Source organism: Hemiscyllium ocellatum, chromosome 25, assembly GCF_020745735.1.
Source record: "Hemiscyllium ocellatum isolate sHemOce1 chromosome 25, sHemOce1.pat.X.cur, whole genome shotgun sequence".
NCBI classification, from domain to species: Eukaryota; Metazoa; Chordata; class Chondrichthyes; order Orectolobiformes; family Hemiscylliidae; genus Hemiscyllium; species Hemiscyllium ocellatum.
In genome coordinates, this window is record NC_083425.1 from 5281768 (window position 1) to 5294602 (window position 12835).

The following is a 12835-nucleotide window of genomic DNA, read 5'->3' on the forward strand; positions in this document are numbered from 1 at the left end:
TCATTCTAAATCAAGATTGGGATACAGATAGACTCTAACCTCACACCTTTAATGCATTGTTTGAGCAGAGATGTTACTTTTTTTAATAAAACGTAAAGTTTTCTCAAGAATATAACTTGAAAGTAGTTCTGGGATTTACATCTTAAATGAACTAAACCTGCAACCCATACTAAAAGATGAAAGACTTAACAGCAATCTAGGTTTGTTCAATATATCTCAGTTGCATGACACTGATCTTTTGCTATAAATTCTGTGTCTAATGGTCTTGTTCCACAACTACCTGAAGGAGCAGTGCTCCAAAAGCTCGTGCTTCCAACTAAACCTGTTGTACTATAACCTGGTATTGTGATTTTTAAAAATAATCTATTAGTATTTGTTTGAATGTAATACAGATGTCAGTGGAGGAAGCATTACCATACCACTGCCCAGTTTGAAAGAGTATTATAACATGTTCAAAAGTGGGAGCCAAGCAATTTAAAAAGAATTCTCCAGTATTTGAACTGCAGTTAGTAGTGGTAACAGAAAAGTGTATTTGAAAAGCAGAGCAGAATGACAACTGGACACAATTGAGTGATACAAGAAGAAATGTAACGAGCCAAGGCTGATGGTATAGAGTGAGCAGTGAGCTTTGGAAAGCTGGGTCACTCAAAAAAAGTCCAACTTTGAACAGAAGAATGAGAAGTGAGCAAAATCTCAAACAAAGTAGAAGCGAAAGAACTAAAAAAGTTACAAACTTGACTAAAAGCTAATTTCACAAGTCTGTGAACCACCGAGGATAATTACAACATTAAAGTCAAAATCAAATGTGAATATTCATTCAAAATGGCCTTACCGGATTAAATTATTAGTGCTGAGAGACTTCCTAGATGTCACAGCTCAGTAACAGCAGCAGCTGTCTCAACTTCACTGGATTTGGTTGAAATGTTAAGCTAAATTCAGCTAAGCTTTCAAGAATTCAAAGCCAGTCAGACTCCCAAGTACAATGGGAAGTTGTGACACTTTTGCAATCATGTTACTTCACTCATTAACATTTCATAGCATTCTACAGGAATTACTCCTGATGAGACAACATGAAAGTCAAGCCTGGAAAACAAAACAGTAAATAAGAATTACAAGTGTAAACAGACTGCATGGTTCATGAATTGTCGGCCTAAAGGTACACTCAAAATCAACAAGCCAGTTTTAAACCAATCATAAGACCATACAACACAGAAGCAGAAATTAGGCCATCGAGTCTGCTCCACCACTGAATCGTGGCTGATAAGTTTCTCAACTCCATTCTCCCCGTAACCCTTGATACTCAAGAACCTATTTATCACCATCTTAAAATATACTCAATGACCTGACCTCCACAGCTTTCTGAGGCAATGAATCCGATAGATTCACCACTCTCTAGCTGAAGATTAGATTAGATTAGATTCCCTGCAGTGCGGAAACGGGCTCTTTGGCCCAACTAGTCCACACCGACCCTCTGAAAAGTAACCCACCCAGACCAGTTTCCCTTTGACCAATGTACCTAACGCTAAGGGGCAATTTATCATGGCCAAATCTAACCTGCACATCTTTGGAATGTGGGAGGAAACCGGAGCACCTGGAGGAAACCCACACGGACACGGAGAGAATGGGCAAACTCCGCACAGACAGTTGTCAGAGGCTGGAATTGAACCTGGGACTCTGGTGCTGTAAGGGAACAGTGATAACCACTGAGCCACCATAAGATGTTTCTCCTTCTCTCCATTCTAAAAGGTCTTCCCTTTACTCTAAGGCTGTGCCCTCGGATCCCAGTCTCTCCTACCAATGGAAACATCTTCCCCACATCTACTCTGTCCAGGCCATTCAGTATTCTGTATGTTTTAATCAGATGCCCCCATATCCTTCTGAACTCCATCAACCATAAACCCAGAGTCCTCAATCATTCCTCATATGTTAAGTTTTTCATTCCCAGGGTCATTCTCGTGAACCTCCCGCTTGACCCACTCCAGGGCCAGTGCATCCTTCCTGAGATGAGGCACAATACTCCAAATGTGATCAGACCAGAGCCTTATAAAGTCTCAGATACCAAATAGGCACCCTGCGAGTGACTGAGTGCGTAAGGACTCTAGGTTTACATGGTTTGATGTTGAGACCTCACAGGCAAGATGTCTCCTCCTCAACTTACTGTTTATGGGCAAGATGAGGTCTGTTGCTGACCACTGTGAGAACTCAATTACCTTAAATACGGTGAAAACATGAAAGATAATGCAGCAGGGTGAGGGCAATTTGCTTAAGACTTCACCATTCACCACATCAGTGGGAGCCCCAGGATTTAGACCAGAGTCAACGGACTCCAGCTTTAGAACATGGGAGTGTAATGGCATCTGTTGTGGTTCTGTTCGCCGAGCTGGAAGTTTTTGCTGCAAACGTTCCTAGCCAGGGAACGAAACGTTTGCAGCAAAAACTTCCAGCTCGGCGAACAGAACCACAACAACGGACACCCGAGCTACAAATCTTCAACCAGACTGTAATGGCATCTGTTTGGGAGATTTATTCGAGGGAGAGGTCTTGATGCCTTTCAATCAATTAAGTCAGAAACTTGGGATTCCTAATAGAAACCTTTTCCGATATTTCCAGGTTAGGGATTATATACAGAAGACCACCACCCCCTTGGCTAAGCCCTACAAGTCAGCTTCAAGTCCTAGGATCTTCTCCAGCTCATTTACTAATGTGGAAGCACTCCCCCGGTTAGTACCATATACCATTTGCAGAGGGGGAGCACCTTGGGGGATATGGAGAGGCTACATGGGATCTGGAATCAGGAGTTAGGCAAAGAAATCTCATCAGAAATGTGGGAGGATATTTGGGGTAACGTAAAGAAAATTTTAACATTCAATAAAGCACGAGTTATGCAAATGAAGATCATTCACAGAGCCCATATGGCACTAGAGAGGTTAGCAAAGTTTAAGAAAGGACTTCTCTATAACGTCCCAAATGTAAAATCAGCATAGGCACCCTCACACATTGCTTTTGGTCCCGCTACAAGATTCACGGATATTGAGGTCCATTAGTGAATGAGCTGGAGAAAATCCTGGGAATTGAAGCTGAGATGGATCCGGTATCCCTTCTTTTGGGGCTACCAAATCTGCCCTCTCTGGGTGAGCACGGGAAGGGGTTATTTAACATTCTTATACACGGTCAGGAAAAACATTCTAACTAACTGGATATCAGAAAAACCTCCAAGTCTTGCAGGGTGACGCAGATTTGTGACGGAGCACATCCTCAAGATCATCTGACAAGTATGGTGCACCATGGACAGATCAATTCTATATGACAGAGTCATAGAGATGTACAGCACAGAAAATCATCCTCCGGTCTAACTAGCCCATGCTGATTTTTTATATTAACTGCCTTTGTCCCAAATGCACAAGCACCACAATGGATTAGGAGAAAAGCAAGACAAATAGGCACATATTCCAAACTAGGTTTAAATCTTGGGTGATATTGCAGTATTTCAGTAATTCTGTGTTCGCCAAGCTGGGAGTTTGTGTTGCAGACGTTTCGTCCTCTGTCTAGGTGACATCTTCAGTGCTTGGGAGCCTCCTGTAAAGCGCTTGTGATCTTTCCTCCGGCATTTGTAGTGGTTTGAATCTGCCGCTTCCAGTTGTCAGGAACTGGTTCACAGGAGGCTCCCAAGCACTGAGGATGTCACCTAGACAGAGGACGAAACGTCTGCAACATGAATTCCCAGCTCGGCGAACAAAACCACAACAACGAGCACCCGAGCTACAAATGTTCTCTCAAACTTTGAGTATTTCAGTAAGTCTTTGCAGAAGTTCAGGGACACAATTGTGGAAATCAGATTTATATTTTCCATAGAACTGTGTTCTTTCAAATTTGCTGCAGCCTTGGACTATTTGGGGTAACGTAAAGAAAATTTTAACATTCAATAAAGCACGAGTTATGCAAATGAAGATCATTCACAGAGCCCATATGGCACTAGAGAGGTTAGCAAAGTTTAAGAAAGGACTTCTCTATAACATCCCAAATGTAAAATCAGCGTAGGCACCCTCACACATTGCTTTTGGTCCCGCTACAAGATTCACGGATATTGAGGTCCATTAGTGAATGAGCTGGAGAAGATCCTGGGAATTGAAGCTGAGAATTCAATTCGCAGATGAATTCAGTGTCTCAAGATTGCACCTGATAGTTTCCCTACCACTGCGATTACACTGACTAGCCTGTAATTTTTCCTGGTTTATCCTTGCTGCCTTCAATAATGGTAGCATGTTGGCTCCTTCGATGTCACATATTTATTATCCTTCATGTTGTAAACTAGTTGGCAAGCTTTCAGTTAATGGTTTCTCTGCCTACCCATACAGAGTTATTTCCACAGCTCCACAATGGCAGCCATTTCTAAACTAACTAGACACTGATCTATCGGCTGTACTGATTAGGGCCTTTATATAGCCACGAGGACCATATGTGGTGGCCCAGGGACTTCGTATTTAGTAGGCCTCCTCCCCCGGGTATAATAACTGTAGCTCCTGTGGACAGGAGCTTCGGTGAGGTGCGAGAAGTGGAGGAGAGGAAGTGTAATGGAATTTAATTTTACCAGATTGGAATTTAGTTTAATACTATTTCATTTAATTTGAGGTCATTTTAACTTGGGTTAAAGTAAATATAGACTGTTGTATTCTGAAGAGTAGTAGGTAGTTTATTGTTAACATTACTAGTATAGTAGTGTATTATTTCTACTTTTCTGTATTTTTTTACTTGTTTAACTTTGTTTTCTTTGTAAAAGAGTAAACATTTTTCACTAAATATATATTACAAAACCTCAGAAGTACATCCCTGCTGTGGAGACCAGGTCATTGAGTATATTTAAGACAGAGATAGATGATCTCTTTGATACGCAAGAGCCTAAGTGTTACAGGGAGAAAGCAGGAGAATGGGGTCAAGAAACCTACCAGCCATGACCAAATGATGCAGCTGACTGGATGGGCAGCACAGTGGCTCAGTAGTTAGCACTACTGCCTCACAGCGCCCCGGCTCGATTCTAGCCTCAGACGACTGTCTGTGCGGAGTCTGCACATTCTCCATGTCTTTGTGGGTTTCCTCCCACAATCCAAAGATGTGTTAGTTATGTGAATTAGCCATGCTAAATTGCCCACAGGGATGTGTAGGTTCGATGCATTAGTTCGGGGTAAATGTTGAGAATAGGGTAGAGGATTGGTCCGAGTGGGTCACTGCAAACTTGTTGAGCCAAATGACCTGTTTCCACACTGTAGGGATTCTGTCATATTCAAGGCCTCAAAAATAAATGCCATCATTGCATTTGCCTTCCTAACTACTGACTCAACCTGCAAGTTAACTTTAAGAGAATCATGGATTTGAACTCCCAAGTCCCTTTGCAGCTATGATTTCAGAATTTCCTCCCCATTTAGAAATTAGTCTATGCCTCTATTCTTCCTACCAACATGCATGACTTCACACTTTCCTACGTTATAGTCCAACTGGAAGAAATAGCAGGGGAACGGGCTATAATTTTCAATTCCTCTGGCCATCAGAAACATACCAAAAAAAGTGGAAGACAGCCAACATGCTACCATTATTGAAGGCAGCAAGGATAAACCAGGAAAAATTACAGGCTAGTCAGTGTAACCGCAGTGGTAGGGAAACTATCAGGTGCAATCTTGAGACACTGAATTCATCTGCGCGTAAAAAGCAGGGATCGATCAAGAACAGCCAGCACGGTTTTGTTAAAGAGGTCACACCTGATCAACTTGATTGAATATTTTAAAGATGTGATCAGATGCATTGAGGATTTGACATAGTCTACTTGGTCTTCAGCAAGGCATTTGAAAAAGGTCCATATGGGAGGCTGATTACAAAAGTTGCCCACAGTATCCAAGGAAATTTGGCTAATTGGATCCAGAATTGGCAGAGAGGCAGGAATTGGAGTGTGTATCAAGGATGTTTTCATGACAGGAAGGCACAACCCAGTGGGGTTCAACTGTGAAGAAAGTAGGATGGTTGATCAAATAGTTTGCGGATGATATGAAAATTTGTGGGATAACAGCCTTAGATTATAGAAGTATATATTTAGGCTCGTCAGAGCTAATGGAAATGGAAATGGAATTCAATCTGTGAGGGAATGCATTTGGGCAGGGAATACGTGATGAATTGTAGAATGATGGAAAGCAAAGAGAATCAGTGCTACCTTAGTTTGTGTATCACCAATCTCTTCAGGTAGTTGGACAGGTAGATAAACTGGTTAAGGCAGCATTTGGGGTACTCGGCTTTTATTAGCCAAGGCAGGAGTTTAAGAGCAGGGAGATTGTGCTGGAACTGTACAAAGTATGGTTAGGCCACAGATGAAGTATCCTGTACAATTCTGGAAGCTAAATTATAGGAGGGATGTGATTGCACTGGAGAAGGTGCAGAGAAGATTTGTTGTGATGTTGACTGGACTGGAGAGATTTAGTTACAAAGAGTGACTGGACAGACTGGAGTTATTTCCCTTGGAGCTGAGGGCACTATGATTGAAATGTATGCAATTATGAGGTGCATACTCAGGGCAGACTTTACCGTTTGGTGAAGGGATCAATGATCGGGGACATAGATCTGAGATGAATAAGAGTTTCAGGAGAAGCGTGGGAAACTTATTTTTTCACCAGAGTAAGGTAGGAATCTAGAACTACTGCCTGCAATGAAAGGAGTCATACATTTAATGTCTGTGGCCAGTGAAGTTTAATAAATTGGTCAAGATTCAGAGAAGACACATGGCCCCATGAAATAATTAAGACCTATGGGTACACTGCAGTACACCAGAACTGCAAAAAGGAGGAAAAAGAACAAGGTATTCACCAAACAGATACCCCCGCATTTTCATCAACAGATGCCTCAGGGAAGACAACAGAATGAGGACATGCCACAACCCAAAGGACTAGCCACACTACCATACATCAAAAACATTTCTGAACTGACAGCCAGACTACTGCGGCCACGAGGATTCATAACAGCACACAAACCAACAGCCACTCTCAGACAACAACTCACCAGGACGAAGGACTCAATTCCCAGCATGAGCAAAACCAATGTTGTGTACAAAATCTCATGCAAGGCCTGCACAAAACACCATAGGACAAACAGGAAGACAGCTAACGATCCGCATCCATGAACACCAACTAGCCACGAAACGACATGACCAGCTATCCTTAGTAGCTACATACGCAGATGACAAGCAACATGAGTTCGACAGGGACCACACTACTATTATAGGACAAGCCAAACAGAGAACAGCCAGGGAATTCCTAGAGACATGGCATACATCCACAGATTCAATCAATAAGCACATCGACTTGAACCCAATATACTGGCCATTGCAATGGACAGCTGGAATTGACAACTGGAAGCGACAGAGACAAACCACTATAAATACTGGAGGAAAGATCACAGAAGCGCTTCACAGGGGGCTCCCAAACACCGAGGATGTCACCTAGACAGGGGACGAAACGTCTGCAACACAAATTCCCAGCTCAGCGAACAGAACCACAACAACAAGCATCCAAGCTACAAATCTTCTCCCAAACTTTGAACCCTTCACTTTGAGGAAGTGAAACAAAAACAAATTAGTTTTACTAAAACAGCAATGTAGAACATAATACTTTTCACCTTAAAATGTCAAAAGAGATGACTGCAAAAATATTGGATGTATAGGTGATCTTCTTAGAAAATTCTATTAATTTTGCAATGGTTCTTGCACATTGGAAAATTGCAAATGTAACCCCACTATTTAAGAAAGGCAGGAGAGAGAAAACAGAATTAAACACCTTCACTAATCAGGAAGATACTAGAAGCTATTATATAGGATGGGATTACTAGATGTTTAGAAAACAATGCATTATTGAACAATTAACATGGATGCAGAAGAATCATGTCCATGTTGACATGATTCAACCATTTTGAGAATATTGCTAGCAGAGTTGACAAGCAGAACTAATGGTGTATTTGGATTTTCAGGAATTTTTGATAAAGTCCCCCACAGGGGGTTCGCAAACAAAATTAAATTGTGGGAGATTATTAATAGTATACTAACATGGATTCAGAATTAGTAAACAGACAAAGCAGAGAAGAGATAAATGGACCTTCTCAGAGTGGCAAGCTGTAACGTGGACAGATGGAATATAGTATTATGTGGTTGACTGTAAAGTTGTCCACTTTAAAAGCAGCAAGTGTGCAGAATATTTCTTAAATGCTCAGGAACTGGAAAGTGTTGGTATCCAAATGGACCGAAGTGTCCTTGCTCATATGTCGCTGAAAGTTAACATGGACGTTCTGCAAACAATTCTGAAATTGCCTTTATTGTAAGGGGTTTTGCATACTGGAGCAAATAAATTTTGATTCAAACACTCACCAACCCCACTGCCCCATGGCTGAACATTTCAAATCCCCCTCCCACACTGTCAAGGTCATGCAGGTCCTGGGCCTCCTCCACCGCCAAACTGTTACCACCCACCGCCTGGAGGAGGAACGCCTCATATCCACGGGATAAGTGATGATTTCGACAACTTCTGATTTCCCCTCCCTCCACATTATCTGAGTCCCAAGCCTCTAACTCGGCAATGCCCTCCGGACCCATCCTTCAATGCTCCCTCTGACCTATCAGCTTCTCCCTCACCTTCATCCACCTGTGGCTTTCCCAGCTATCTCCCCCAACCGCACCCATTCCCATTTACCTTTCAGCCCTGACACACAAGCCTCATTCCTGATGAAGGGCTTATGCCCAAAACGTCATTTCTGCTGTTCTTCGGATGCTTCTTGACCTGCTATGCTTTTGCAGCACCACACTCTCAACTCTGATCTCCAGCATCTGCAGTCCTCACTTTCGCTCTGAAGTACTGCAAGCAGTTCTGATCCACTGTTATACTCCCAGATGAAGATATAATTTTTATGTATGGAATGCAGTGGAGATTCACTAGACTGATTAATGCAATGGTGGGATTGTCCTACGAAAACTCTGGGCTTGTACTCTCTGGAGTTTAGAAGACCGAGAGGTGATCTCAGATTTACAAATTCTTAAAAGAAATTGAGAGAAAAGAAACGTCCCATGAATGCAAGGTCAAGAGCCAGTGGAAACACACAGTCTCAGAATAAAACACAATCCATTTATGACTAAAGAGGAGAAGGAAATTCTTCACTCAGTTTACAGTGTGGAAACAGGCCCTTCGGCCCAACAAGTGCACACCAACCCACCGAAGCGTAACCTACCCATACCCCTACATTTACCCCTTCACCTAGCACTATAGGCAATTTAGCATGGCCAATTCACCTGACCTGCACATCTTTGGACTGTGGGAGGAAACCGGAGCACCTGGAGGAAACCCACGCAGACACGGGGAGAATGTGCAAACTCCACACAGACAGTCGCCCGAGGTGGGAATTGAACCCGGGTCTCTGGCGCTGTGAGGCAGCAGTGCTAACCATTGTGCCGCTCACGGGGATTCTGTATCCCAGAGGGCTGTGGAATCTCAAGACAGGGATTGATAGATTTCGAGTTATTAATGATATCCAAGGATCTGGGGATATTGCAAGAATACAATATTAGAATAGATGATCAGCCATGATTTTCAATGGTGGAGCACACTTGAGAAGCTGAATGGCCCATTCCTGTTCTTATGATTCCAACCTCTGTTCATTAATTGTAATGCCTTCCATGGTTAAATGGCCCTCTGATACTTATAAGTAGAAACAGCTATTTGGACACTGATCTAGAAGTGTGTTGAGAGACCATGGCGTATTCCTCTCAGCAAATCTGCACTCCTGATGAGTAATTAATCAACAAGGGTTCAGGAGTGGTGCTGAAGTGGAGGTGGTCAAGAGCTTCAAGTTCTTGGGAGTAAATATCCTGGGTCCATTCATGTCAACACTACAGTTAAGAAAGCTCATCAATGCCTCTAATTCTTCAGAACACTAGGCAAATTCCGCAACATCCTCAAATGATTCTTACCAGTTTTTATAGATGCACCATACAAAGCATCTTGTCCTGATGCAAAACAGCTTGGTATGGCAACTGCTCTGCCCAAGACTACAAAATATCAAGGAGTTGCAAATGCAGCCCAGTCCATCATGAAAACCAACCTTCCTTTCACTGGCTCTGCCTACACTTCCCACTGCTTACAGGAAAGCAGCCGACACAATCAAAGACTTCTGCCACCCCTGTTATACTCCCTTCCACTCTTGGTTCTGGATTAGTGGTGCTGGAAGAGCACAGCTGTTCAGGCAGCATCGACTCTTGCCCATCAAGCTGAAGATACAAAAGTTTGAAAGTGCATACACCACACTGTTATCAGACTTATGACAGGAACTCTCATGTATTAAAGTTGATGTTTCTCTGCACCTTCTCTGTAGCCGTAACACTATGTTCAACTTTTTGCTCTATTACCCTGACGTACTTATGCAAGGTATGATTTTGATTTAATTATTTCTATACATGTGATAACAAATCAAAAGTATTGTTTTGCATGCTAACCCAACAAAGGGTTTTTGCCCGAAACTTCGATTTTCCTGCTCCTCGGATGCTGCCTGACCTGAACTTTTCCAGCACCACTCCATTTTTGACTCTAATCTCCAGCATTTGCAGTACTCACTTTCACTGAAGGTATGATTTGTCTGGTTACAATGCAAAACAATACTTTTAATTATCTCTATACATGTGCTAACAAATCAAATTAAAATCAAAAATGAAAGCAAAATGGAAATAGTGTGGAACTAAAGTGAAAACAATTATGACAAAAATCTGAATCCAGAAGGATCTGAAGTCTGGAGACTAAGGGCTAAAGTTTCAAGCATAATGGTCTAAACAGCGTGTTAATAAGTCACTTGCAATGAAACCCTGTTTTGAATTTTTACCAGGAATGAGGTGGACAAGGAAATAAAAATCCTTGCACACCTTCTAGAGAGCAGTAGGAACATTACAACTCATGCATGCTACACACAACAGCTAAATGAAGAAGTGCAGGATAACAAATAAAGATAGATAATAACTGCGGTTTCTGCAAGTTTCCGCCTGTTACAGATGAACCAGTTTTCATATTGAAAAAGGTTCTGAAAAAAAATTGGCAAATAGCACACGATGCTTTGTTAAACAGTTCCAAACCACACAACCACTTCCTTGAGATGGCAGATAACTAAAAGGACACTATTCAACATTGAATGTAAAAATGAAAATTGCATTAAAATATATTAGATATACATTAGCCACCTAAGATTGCAGTACTCTACACAGAATTAGGTCATATCAATCCAGTAGACATATTGAGAGGTTAAAGGATTAATTTGTTCTAATGATCTTCAGGAAATTAGATGTCCCAGGGGCAGGGTGGCATGTTTCTGTCTTGCAAGTAGAATGAAAAAAAAATTTGCATAGCCATCTCTTGCTATTCAGAGTCAATAAGAATATTGCAGTTAAAATTCTCATCACACTCTGCAGTTTTAAAAAAATGATTTACACCAGATCTTGCCATTAGGGAATAGTCTACATCACATTATTTCTGAAAATAATCAAATCACTACATTGTGTCTTGAGTGGCATGCGACTATGGGGGAGTGGCGGGGGCATTACTGACTGTGATGTAAAATTTTGTATAAAGGGAGAACTAGTCCCTTTGTTCAGAGAGCTCTCTTGACACTGCTTCGCAAGCATTGCAAAGAATGTTAAAAAGGTTCCTCCAAAACTTGTACTTGCTTAATAAATTTTGGCTGTTCAGAACATTGGGGCACAGACAGCCTCACATGGTACCTCACACCTTCAATACATTATCTGGGCCAACATGGCACCTATTGTTGAAGTTCACTTAAGAATGTGACTAAGTAAGTTCTGGAATTTACATATGACAAAACCTAAACCAACACGTCCATTCTGAAAGATGAGAGAATTAAACAATGCAGGTCTTTTTCAATACGATATTTCAGATACATCACATTGTAAATGTTTGTTATAAATTCTGTGTCTAATGACCTTATACTCCACAACCACCTGAAGGAGCACCGTTCTGAAAGCTCGTGCTTCAAATAAATCTGTTGGACTATAACCTGGTGTTGAAATTTTTAACTTTGTACACCCCAGACCAACACCAGCACCTCCCACTCATGAAGTATAAAAGATTGAGTGGGTTTGACAGGATAGGCATTGAAAGGATGTTTCCCTCTGTGGGGGAATCTAGAACTATTTTCAGAGGGAAAAAAAATTTTAAAAACCAACTCCTACAGAAGATCAGGAAGAATTCCCGCTTGTAGGACAACAGAACAGCAAAGCTAAAGCTTTGATTGTATTCAAGGTTGAGAGACAGATTTTTGAACCATCACAGCATAAAGCATAATGGGTAACAAGCAAATTAAAATTAAGACGAACCTCAAATCAGCCATGAACTTATTGAATGCTGAAGCCCAAGCAGCTTTTGTATGTATTCTGTACCACATTCTAGAAATTTGCATTCAAGCAATTACCAGGAAAGACTTCATCCTTAATTCTTGGATTTATTATAGTGCTATTTCATAGCTACCAAACTACTACTTAAATTGATTCCTGAAGGTCTTATTTCCACTGCGTTGCTCTTTTCTCACGCCAGGTTTAAATTAAAGAAACAAATTGAATTTATAAAAAATGCCTATCACTACTTTAGGATGTTCCAAAGCAGTCATAAGCCAATAATGTACTTGAAAACTGCAGTCACTGTCATTGGAAATTGCATTAGATATCTTGTGTACTACAGATAAGGCTATAAACGACCAAACAATCTGTTATTAGTGATGTTAGTTGAGGTATGAAAATTGACTAGGACATCAGAGGGAATGCTCC

At 41.4% G+C, this 12835-nt stretch overlaps 1 protein-coding gene across 8 annotated transcripts in view; it reads right to left on the reverse strand.

Moving 5' to 3' along the window:
• The window catches only part of crlf3 (cytokine receptor-like factor 3), a 71357-nt gene that overhangs the window by 48386 nt on the left and 10136 nt on the right, over window positions 1-12835 (reverse strand). The window contains exon 1 of one of the 8 annotated variants that reach the window (XM_060844691.1): window positions 833-930. The exons of the other annotated variants lie outside the window; for them this stretch is intronic. The gene's annotated coding sequence lies outside the window, so the exon portion shown is untranslated. Of the gene's footprint in view, window positions 1-832; window positions 931-12835 lie in introns of those variants that run through there. 8 annotated transcript variants of the gene reach the window in all.